Source organism: Marmota monax, unplaced genomic scaffold (genome assembly GCF_021218885.2).
Source record: "Marmota monax isolate L192 unplaced genomic scaffold, Marmota_monax_Labrador192_F-V1.1 WCK01_AAM20220418_F8-fsc00014, whole genome shotgun sequence".
In the NCBI taxonomy this organism is placed as follows: domain Eukaryota; kingdom Metazoa; phylum Chordata; class Mammalia; order Rodentia; family Sciuridae; genus Marmota; species Marmota monax.
In genome coordinates this window covers 38,093,138-38,104,117 of record NW_026695222.1, presented here as the reverse complement: position 1 = coordinate 38,104,117, position 10,980 = coordinate 38,093,138, and the positions used below count along the sequence as shown (strand labels likewise).

At 61.5% G+C, this 10,980-nt stretch overlaps 1 long non-coding RNA gene across 1 annotated transcript; it reads left to right on the top strand.

Annotated features, from left to right (window-relative positions):
* Positions 1–240: 240 nt before the first annotated feature.
* Positions 241–5,585, top strand: LOC131423792 (uncharacterized). Its single transcript, XR_009225845.1, has 3 exons — positions 241–569; positions 2,505–2,610; positions 5,467–5,585. It is a non-coding gene; the product is annotated as an uncharacterized LOC131423792 (long non-coding RNA).
* Positions 5,586–10,980: the final 5,395 nt, after the last annotated feature.

Below are 10,980 nucleotides of genomic sequence, written 5' to 3'. Positions count from 1 at the left end.
TCCTGGGTCCCACCGCTGTGGGCAGGAGTGGAGGAGTTGGCAGGGGCTGGGTGGGAGCTCCCCTGGAGGCACCTTGGTGGTTTTAAGTTCTCTGCCGACTCCTGAGGCGGAGCGTCTCTTCCCGTGTCCACATCTCTGGACCTTCTTTGTGGAAGTGTTTTGAGTCTTCTCTGCCCATTTTAACCTCGGTCATCTGAGCTGTGTGGTTCTGAGGGCATTCTGGGGGCAAGCCCTCAGTCCGTGGGTTCAGAATATCTTCTCACATTCTACGGTTGCCTTTTGATTTCCTTTATTATCTTCCAGAGATGGAGCCCACCTTCTCATCCTCCTCTCTCGCCTTTTCCTGATCTGGAAAGTTCAGGCTGGGTTTGGCATCGGCTGTGGGAGCTTCTGGTGCCTGTGTCAGGCAGAGCAGGGGCCTCCTGGATGGCCACGTGCTGACCTGCCCCGTCCCTGCACCGGGAACTGCAGCTGATGATCGCTGGCTCCTGGGACTGAACCCACAGGGGCCCAGTGTGACTGCAAGGTCTTCACGACTCAAAGCGGGAGGAGGAAGAGAATCGGGCAAGGTGAGAAGGACCTGACGTGCTGGCCCGGGGAGGGAGGAGTGGCCGCAGCCAGGGAACTTCGTGCCTGCAGAAGCCCGAAGCATTGGGAACAAGCGCGGGCCCCCGGGGGAGGCAGCCCCATCAGGCTGGCACTAGCCAGCAAGGCCCGTTTCAGACTTTGGCCTCCAACACTGAGATGATGTGTTGGCCTTGGTGCCATGTCCCAGCAGGGACAGGAACAGACATAGGGCTGTCCTCTGGCTCAGAAGTTCTCTTCTTGCTACAGTGGATTTTCCTGTGGGTCTTCAAGTGCTGTTTCTGCATTTTTTTGTGATGACGTAGAATTCTCCCTCACTTTGTGAATGCGGCTGACGTGTGGGTGGGTTCACAGAGTTCCGCTGGCGCTCGCTCCTGGGTGACTCTCGCCCTCTGCACACCGATTTGCCAACGCGGTTATCTTTTGGCATCTGCTGGCTCCACATCTGTGTGTGCGGCTTTCACAGCCACAGCTGGAAACCTGGGCAGGGAATCGCGTGGCGTCTGTTTGCATGGCGTTCACCCCGTGTCGGGTGCCACGAGGTGTCGAGGAGGGTGTCCGGGTGGTGTGTGCACTGTGCCACCCTGCCTTAGTAGGGGGGACCAGTGTTGGGTCCTGGACCTATCCCCCGACACGGAGGGCTGACTGCATTTTGTGACGGCCGTTCTTGTGGGGAACTTGTTGCATAAGGACCCCGAGTGTCCCTGAGAAGCCTGGAACTTGCTTCCAAGGCCTGCAGAGCCCCCCGGAGCTGGCTGGCCTCTTGTGTGGGTGCGGCACGTGGGGGTTGCAGGCCCACCTTGCTGAGGCCTGTTGCTGTTACAGCTGGACCTGGAGGGCTGTTCTCAAGTCCGGAGCTGTGCTCTCCTCTGCTCAAGCTGCCTCTGACTTGCCCCAGTCTCAGATCTGAACAAGGAGCACCCGGGCCTACCGAGCTCCCGGCGCCAGGGCCAGCTCCCACATGGCTCCAGGTGCCACCTCTCCTGGGGGTGTCCTTGGTGTCTAGGCAGCATGATCAGATGTGCCCAGCCTGTCTTCTTTCCCTGGAGCCCCCAAGGGCCCACCCACTGGGACCTCTGACCTCCCCAAACGTCAGGCTGCCCCTTCAGTCCATCCCATGTGACTGACACTTGACTCACGAATGTCAATTTGCTCCTGGCCACATGCGGCCTTCTCCCCCACATATGCCTGTCTCTTCCTTCTCTCTTAACGGGTGTCTGCCTCTGGATTTAGACCCCCCAGGCCAGGATGACCTCATCCAGGATCCTAACCTAAGTTACATCTGTAAAGACCCTTTCTCCAAGTAAGGACACAGCCTAAGATTCTGGTGGATATGCACCTTGCGGCCAGTGTCTGCCTGGCAGGGATGGGCTAGCACCCAAGTGGTCCTCTGTTGGCTCTGAGGGTGGGGACCCGGCTTGGGTGAGCCTCGCAGGGGTTCCATGAGTGCAGATGTCTGAGGAACGGTCCTGGGGTGGGGCTAGGCCATCCTGCTGGGCTCCAGGGGCAGGGAAGAGCGTGAGGGCACTCGGAGGCCCAGCCAGGGGCTGGCGGCCTCTCTGGGGTCCTAGGGAGTCCCACTCCGTGGTGTCAGGGTGAGTGAGGTAGTGAGGGAGCTGGGGAGCCTGGCCCCATGTCCCCTGTTCTGAGGCACAGAGCCCCCCTAGGTGCTGCAAGGGGCTCAGCAAGTAGACCTCTATAAAGGGCCAGCTGGGCACCTCGCTCCTCTGCTATTATGGAGGCCTGACACCCCTAGCAGTCTTCAGATTGGGCTTGTTGGGGTGCCTGGGAAGGGCCCAGCTGCTTGGGGGTGTCAGGCCCCCCAGTGCCAGGAAAGCTCTGCCTTGGCTTTCCCCAGGGTTTGCAGACCCTTGAGGTCCATGGCAGGCCAGCAGTCACATGGCTCTGTCCTCCTGAAGGGGTGCTTGCAAGGCCTTTGCCACCGAGAGCAGGATTGGAGGAGGAAGCCGTGACAGAGTCCGCACTTCTTGTTTCCTGGGCTCCTGGATGGCAGCATGTGGCCAGGTGAGGTCTGTCCTCAGGCTCCAGCAGGTGCCTGGTCTACGAGCAGGGGAGGCGTCCCTCAGGGGGCAGTGTGTCCTGAGGGGTACCAGCACCACTCTGTGCTTGCCTGGTGGGTCTGAAGGGTCCCACCTATGCGGGGGTCCTGCTCTAGACCCAGAGCCTACCTGCCAGGGGTCCTGAAGATCCTCCTCTGGCATTAGTGCCTCTGGGGCTGGGGCTAGAGCACATCTGCCCCGGAGCTCAGGGCCACTTTTTCCCGCGGGGACCATTGCTCCTGTCACTGCCGTATCAGAGGGTCTGTGTGCAGGGCCCTGTGTGCCTGGAAAGGCACCATGGGGTGGCCAGCACCTGACCAGCACTCCCAACCCCTGTGTGCCCTCCTTCCCAGCCCCTGCCCTCCAGGGAAAGGAGCCTCCTCTGCTGCCTGAGGCCAGCACCCTGACCTGGTAGGCACTGACCGTTGTCCACAGCAGGCGCTCAGAGTCAGGGGTGGAAGAGACTCCTGCACCAGTGTCCTGCTCAGTCCAACCACAGCAGCCCGGGCTGTCCTGACACAGGGCTCTCCAGGATGGAGTCTCCCTCTGCCCACTCGCCGGGTGCCCTCCTGGTGGGAGCAGGCTGTTTGCTCCTTTCTCAGTTTTCTTATCACAGCAGCCTCCAATGGGTCCCACGGGCGGGGTCAGGTATTTTCGGGTCACCCCACGGTCAGGTGGTAGCAGCAGCCATCCAGTTCTTACAAGGGGCTGGGGCCCAGCTCCCCAGGAGCATTTCTGAAGCTCATGGACATCGTGGTGCTGCGGCAGGGCCCAGGGTTGCTCCCTGGTGCACAAGGGGTCGTGTCAGCAGCGAGCCCTTGGGGGTCTCACAGCCCACCCTGCTCTTGGGAGTGGACTGCTCCCCTGGGCAGGAAGACACCGCCTCTCAGGCCCGGCTGTGGTAGCTGCTTTCACACGCTGATTCCTGGGGATGGCACCCAAGTGGACTTGCTCTGGGCAGCTGAGCCTCCCCACACACCACTGCTGTGAAATCTGGGTTGTCCTGGCTTCCTGTCTCAGGAGCCAACTGCCTGACGGGTGGGCCTGGTGGGAGGTGCTCTGGGGCTGTGGAAGGACACTGGCTCTCCAGCTGGTACCTGGAGCAGAGGTATGTGGTGGCTGTAGCCCCGGGGTGTCCAGCAGGGCACCCAGGGCCCACAGGCCTGTCCTGCTCAGGACAGCTCCAGGGCTATAGCACATTCCAGCCTGAATCCAGAGTCCCCATGCGCCATGGGCAGCCTGCCAGCCTGGTGCGGCAGGCCTTCTGCCAGCAGCTGTGGCCAGGCAAGTGAGGGGTGGACGTGTGTCCACAGCCCTGGCCACTGTCCCTAGGGGATTAATCCTCACTTAACGTTTCTGCTCCTGGGGCCGGCACTTGGCCTGACCTGGTCACCACCAACAACACTGCAGGCAGGCTTATCCTGAGCAGTTAATCCAGCTCAGGGAGGAATTAGCAGGGACATCCCTTGGGAAAGGGTGTTCAGGGTCAGGGGGGACTAGGCCCGGCTTACCTGTAAATAGGGCCAAGGGCTTTTATGGGAGGGAAGAGAACCTGTTTTAGGGGGTAAGTGGGGGCCCTAGGGGGGCTGGAGAGATTTTGTTGAATGGTGGACATACAGCTTGGCCAGGAAAAGGCCCCGGGGGAGGGAGGACAGGGAGTGGGTCCTGCCTGGGAAGCAGGGTGGGGCGCACAGATTTGGAATGGGCTGAGGCTGCAGTTCTCAGCTAAAGCCAGTGGATACCCTAGGGTCTTTCCCAAGCCTGGGGGCTACATCAGGGCAGGGGGGCCAAGAAAGTGGGCCGAGGGGTGGACGTTGGGTGGGCAGGTGGCAGGGGAGTAAGGCTCTGCTCCCCAGGAGCCTGTAAGCAGGGCAGAGCCCCGCCGCCAAGGTCCACAGGGCCCACAGACAGGCCTTCTGTAGGCACGACTGCATCCAGAGCGGCCTTGGGGTCGAGGCCACAATAACCTACTTTTGCTGTCCCTGGATGGACACTCTTGGCAGGGCTGGTCAGTGGTGTCCCAGCTCTTCTCTCCCTGCAGGTACCTCAGCTTGGCATGGGTGGAATGGCCCCAAGGGGCCCTTTGGCCTGTTACCAAATGCAAAAGAGACAGCTCTGGCGCAGGGCCTGGGGCCCTGAGAGACCCTGGCTGATGGGCAGAGCCCAGAATAAAGGGCTGCCGGAGACCAGAGCCCCCCACTCCCTGAGCCCCCGACGCTGACATCCCTCAGCACCTGCCCTGAGCTCCAGTCCCCTCTGCCCCTCTCTGCCTCAGCCCATTGCTGCCAGGCCCCAGGGCACCCGTGGCCTGGGGTAGAGGGGAGGTTCTGTTTGGGGACCTTGGCTGTGCTGAGCCTGGAACCGGGCGTTGTTTCTGAGACCCTGGGGTCACCTTCAGTCTCATGGGGACTGGGAAGGTGAAATGGCTCTTCTGCCATTTGTGCCTTTGTCCCTGTGCCTTGTTTGTGACCCAGAGAGCATGTCCTTGTGGATCACAGGCCTGATACGGGTAGAACCAGGCAAGCCGCAGAGAGCAGGATGGGAGAGAGGGAGGGGGCCTGGGCCACCCCACGCACCCCACCAGCTGGCCATTCAGCTCCCTGCCCCCCTGGCTCCTCCCTGGCTCCTCCCACCTGCCTCTCGTGCGAGGTGGGTGCGGGCAGAGTGTGAAGGTCCCCTCCTCCTGGTGGTTTGGGGAACCTTGAACCAGGCACAGGGTTCAAGCCGTCTTGTCTAGTGCTGTGGCTTCTGGCCGTGCCTTTGCTGACGTCAGGCTGCCTTGTCCCCTGTCTGGTTAGTTAGGCTTCGACTTAAAACCCAGGCTCTTCAGATGCTGCACAAGAGACCTGCGAGCCGTGTGGCCCCTCTCCTGCGGATGTGGCGGCAGGAGCTGCTCCCCCACTGCTGGGCACCTTCGGAGCGAATGGCCACCCCTCCCAGCCCGCCCGCCTTTATTACTGTGTTAATTTGGAAAACAGGTCATTGGAAATTAAATTGCTCAAAATAGGCCACCAATTATAACTCTGCGTCCTGTTGAAATGGGAGCGTCTGCGATCTCTATCAGTTTATTGTAACTGAAGGCAAAATGCTCACAACTGAATTATTGCCAGTCTGTGTTTCATCTCGAGGCCACCCCCTGGGACGGAGACCCTGCCCTCTTGGCATCTTGGCGTGGAAACTGATGACGGCTTGGTGCTTGAGCCCTGCAGGACAGGTGTGGCTGAGGGGGGACGAAGTGTCAGACCATCAACAAAGACAGGAAAATGTTCCATTCATCAGCAAACTAGGATCTTGGCCAGAGTCTGTTCTGAGTGTGGCCCCTGCACCAAGGGCCACCCTAACGTGGCCCTGTTCATTGGTCAAAGTGGCTCTGAGAAGACCGTGGAGGCACCAGAGCACAACCAGGAGACAGGAGCAGACACACAGATGCGCCCGCCACCACGCCCTGGTCTTCACACCACTGGAGGGCGTCACAGTGCTTCTGAGTGGGCTCTCTGCTCCTGTGAAATGAGTCCTCACTTCCAAGGAGGAGGCCGAGGCACAGAGAGGCTTCGGAACTCGCCCAGGGTCACACAGCGTGTGTGGAGCTAGATGGACCCTGGCTTTCTGGCTCCAGAGTCTGTGCCTCGAGCCCTCACCGTCATTCAAAAGGGTCCTTTCCCCAAAGGGCAGATTTCGTTCATTCCCCGAGGGGGCCACACGGGAGTTGTGGGCCCACCTCAGCCCACCTAAGCCACCCTGACAGGTGACTTTCATTCTCCCTAGGAGACAGGGCTATCTTGGAAATGCACTTTCCTGAGGTCCTGGACACTGTGGAGGGTGTCCTCTCCAAGAGGCTGAGCCCAGAACCCGCAAGGTCACTGCACATAGCACAGTGACAGAGGATTCGGGGGCCAATGTCTCGGGAAGCAGAGGACAGGCCCCAGGCTGGTCACTGGGTCTGGTGGCCGGCCCTTCACTGGCCTGCGGGGTGCTTGTCTTCTCTCAGGCCTCTGAGGACACAGGCAGGCGTGGGGGTGGTGGCTGTGCCCGTGTGGCCCTCGTGGCCATCCTGCCTGGGGACCGCCACCCCCCTGTGCCAGCACTACACTCAGCCCTCGTCCTCTTCTGTGTCAGAACTGCCTTCAGGGCTATGTCCTGAGAGTGGCCTGCAGCTCCGGAAGACCCTGAATGGCCCCCCATGCTGAGAGGGGCCTGTGGGTCCCAGCTGGGACATGCTTGCCCTGGGACCGAGCTAGGACTCATCTTTTTATTTGTCATTCATTTTAGCTTTTATGATGCTGGGCATCAGAGCCAGGACCTTGGAGCGCTGGGCATGCTCTATGCTGAGTGGCCCCCAGTCCCCCCACCCCCATTTAGAGCCCGTGGGGAAAGGGCCTTGAGCCAGGTGGCTGGGTTCCAATTCAAGCTCCTGCATACTGCTGTGTGACCCTGGGTGAGCTCCTTGGCCTCTCTGGGCCCCAGTCTCAGCTGCGTGCTTCCTGCAGAGTGGTGGTGTTTTCCTGGAGGTGCACAATGCGCAGACCTGCCCTGGCTGCTTGCCATGCCCACTGCGGAGCTGGGTGTCCAGGGGGCCTTTGGCACAAGGTCCCTGCAGCCAGTCTGACTGACCCTGCCACTATTGCTAGGGTTGCTGCAAAGTCACCTCGATGCACTTCACCTTGACCACGAGGACACTCACGTCGGGCCCTCTGCTGGCAGGGTCACTGTTTTTACTGCGATTTACCTGCCCTGCTGCGGTCCCAGTTAAAAGCATTCTAGACGTGACTGTCCCCCTCCACGTGCCCCGAGGTGGGTGGCTGGAGGCATGGGCCGGCTGCCAGGCGGTATGCTCAGCGCACCCGGCTCCCTGGGCTCGTGCTGGGTGCAGACATGCAGGGACGCTCCTCAGGGCATGTTCCTTCCGGCCACCAGGGCCGGCACCCAGCTCTTCTCCCAGGGTTTCCTGCTGGGTTTCCCGTGTCCAGTTAATGTGTTGGCGGTGGGCCTGGCTTTGGAGGTCTTCCCAGGCAGCCCCTGGGCCTCTGAGCGGGCGAAGGTGGCTCTTCTTCTCTGGCCTCTCCTTGCACCCCATCGGGGCCGAGTCTGAGGTGGTTCAGGCAAAGCCCAGGAGCCCAGGAGCCGCAGACCCCGGGTGCTGTGGCTGGCCTCTGTCCCTGGAGGACCTGCCTGGAGCCTGCACATGCAGATCCCAGGCGCCTCCCAGCCGGCCAGGGGCTGTGCTGTGGTCACGCACACCCAGATGGCCACACAGCATGTGTCCTGCTGGCCTCCCTGTCCAGGCTGCTGGACTTAGAGTGGCCTTGACCCCTGCTCCAAGGAGGTGATCAGAGCCCTCAGCAAATGGCTGAAGCTCTGTCCCCATCCTGAGTCTCGTCTGGGCCTGGGCAGGGCCAACTCAGTCTTGAGTGCCTTTCTGCAGGGCAAGACCCCTAGCCTGGGGGTGGACACAAAGGTCCTGACAAGTGGGAGAGACTTTGAGAACCATGCTCCTGTTGGGCAGCTAGTGTGGGCAGCCCGAGGGAGTGGTCCTCACGGCTTCAGGGCCATTTTTGAGAAACATCTCCCAACTCTGAGGTCATGACACCCAGTTGGCCTGTCTCAGCTGGCCTCCCAGCCCCGTGTGGTGTCCAGGTTGTGAGTTCTGGGCAGAGCGGGGCTGGACATCTCCATGTTCACCGAGCTGCTGCCCAGGACCTGGAAGAGAGCAGGCCAGTTGACCAGTCAACATAGCAGAGGTGTCCTGGGGCTGCTGAAGGGAGGACCTCAACTGGGTCCTCCAACCACAGAACCTGATTCACAGCTCTGGCGGGCAGGAGCCTGAGAGTGAGGTGTTGGAGGTCCCTCGCTCTGAAGGCGCCAGAGGGTCCTTCCCATCACTTGCACATTCTGGTGGCTCTTGGTGTCCTTGGCTGGTGGCTGTATCCCTCCAGCCTCTGCCTTGTGTACATGGCCACCTCTTGGGAGTCTCAAGTCTCCCTCTCCTTAGAGGGACACCAGTCGTTGATTTGGGGCCTATGCTAATCCAGAGGGACCGTGTCCTGACATCTGCTAAGACCCTGTTTCCAATCAGTGTCCCATTACAGGAACGGGGTAGGTTGGGGCAGGGTCCACCCTCTGCAGGCCAAGGAGCCCTCGCCCCTCCTGCTGGTCCATCCTTCTCACACGTCCCTCCCTCTCCAATCCTGAGGGAGTCTCTTTATTTTCACCTTTTTGTTGCAAAATTCTATTTTTTGCCTGGCCTGGTCTGTTCTCTGCATGATCAGGAGGGAAGGCTGAAAAGCCACCTCTGCTCCCGGCCACGGCTCTGGGCCCAGTCCATTCTCTCCTTAGTGCCAAGTTGGGCTGGCGGGCAGGTGGGAGTGGAACTGACCACACACTCGTGCCTTGCCCGGCCTGACCCCAGGATCAGCTGCCAGGTGCCGCAGCCGCTCTGCCCTGCCTCCACGGAGTCGAGAGCCCAGACGAGAGGCGTGCCCCTGGCTCCTGGGTTGCTGGAGTGCTGCTGGAGGAACAGCGAGACCAAACCCGCGGCAGTGCTGGGCTCTGCCCGTCAGGTTCCCACGCAGGGCGTCTGCTGCCACCGCGGATGCCCACAGACACTGGAGCTGTCACCTCCACCTGGGCCGTGAGTTCCCAGAAAAGCCCAGGGACTAGGTCCACCTTGTGCTCAGGCACAGGCATCAGGCTGGGTCCAAAACCCAAGGTGCCTTCAAGGGGGTGGGCACGGGGCCTCACTTGTCAGTGAGGAGACCCAGGGGGCAGAGTAACAGTGCGCCCAGGCCCCGGCACGTGACATTGCAGTCTTGCCGCAGCTTCCACTTCCGGCCACTCCCACAAAAAGGGACAAACCCCAGAGCAACGTCTTACAGGCATCAGCTGCAGAGTCAGACCAGAGAGAAGGGAGTCCCGGGAGCTGGGCTACCTGCTTGGTGGGCCTCCAGGGGCGGACGCCAGGCGGCCGAGTAGCACCCCGAGGGCACATTGGGCCGAGAAGGCAGGGAGCGGGAAGGGACACGGGGAGGCTTGGTGTCCCGGGACCTCTCCCAGAGACCGGGGATCCTACTTACCATGACTGTCACGAGGAGAAAGGAGGCAGAGAGCCCCTGCTGAAGGGAAGGGCCCCTGTGAAACCCCCTGCACAGCAGGCCCCGGTCACAGCTTCCCAGGAGGCCTGCTGGACACCCTCGCCCTCGACCCAGCAGAGGCAGCCAGGGACACGCACGCACAGCCACGGCCGGAGCCCCATGCCAGAGCCGACAGACAGTCGAGGTGGCAGAACGGCAGACCAGGGTTCTTTAGGCACAGAGAGGGGTCAAACCGCAGTGACAGAAGGGACTGCCCCACCCCAGGGAATGCGTTTTGCCACGCTGACGGGGGGGGGGGGGGGGGAAGAAACCCATGCCGTCACACAGACACACAAGATCACCAGATTCACATCCACTGGGACAAACTCCGCCACCTGGAAGTCTGCACAGAGAGGTCTGCACAGAGGCTTTGCTCTCCCCTGGGACCCTGGAGCAGGCAAGGACACTTCCTGCCCTCCAGGAGGGACTCCCACACTGGTGAGGGGACGGTCACAATGTCTACAACCCTGTCAACACCACCACCAAGTCCAGCACTGGAGAAGTGTGTGCGGAGTCCGGGCCGACGGGGGGCGGTGCCCAGGCTGACGGTCACTGCTGAGGTCAGAACAGGGACGGGCGGCCCGGTTAGAAGCATCAGCACTCAGACGCTCCACAGCAAAGCCGCACGCTGCTCGGCAAGCCACCTGAGCAGGAGTGTGTCGCGTTCCTGCAGCGCAGTCGGCAAGAGGACGGACGGGGGACCCACGGCCCAGGGCCACTAAGTGGTGTGATCGATTGAAAGAGGCCAGCTTCTTATGGGATAAAGCAGGTGCCTCTCCTGTGCTCCCGCTGTCCACTCCAGGCGTTCAGCCGAGAGGGAGGCCCACATGTGTCCACCCCAGGACGGTAGGCTGCACAGCGGGATGCTGAGCAGCAAGAAACAGGGCAGAGCCGTGATTCACCCCACGTGGGGACCCCTCTGACTCCCACGTGCAGTCCCAGAGCAGGTGAAGCTCCAGCGAGAGGCAAAGGCTGGAAGCGCTGGCCCGGAGGGCCCGGCTCGGGGGCAATGGGGTGTTGGCCCTGCGTGGGGTCAGGGGTCCCACAGGCACAGCTTGGAAGGCCATGTGGAACCTGCCCTCCAGGCCGACCCACCACCCAAGCCAAGCACCCGAGGGCCTCCTGGAAGGAGGTGCTGCTCACCATTGCTCTGCCACGGCAGGGAGTTAGAGTCAGGCCTGCCCACAGTGGCTTCCTGGTCCCCCTCA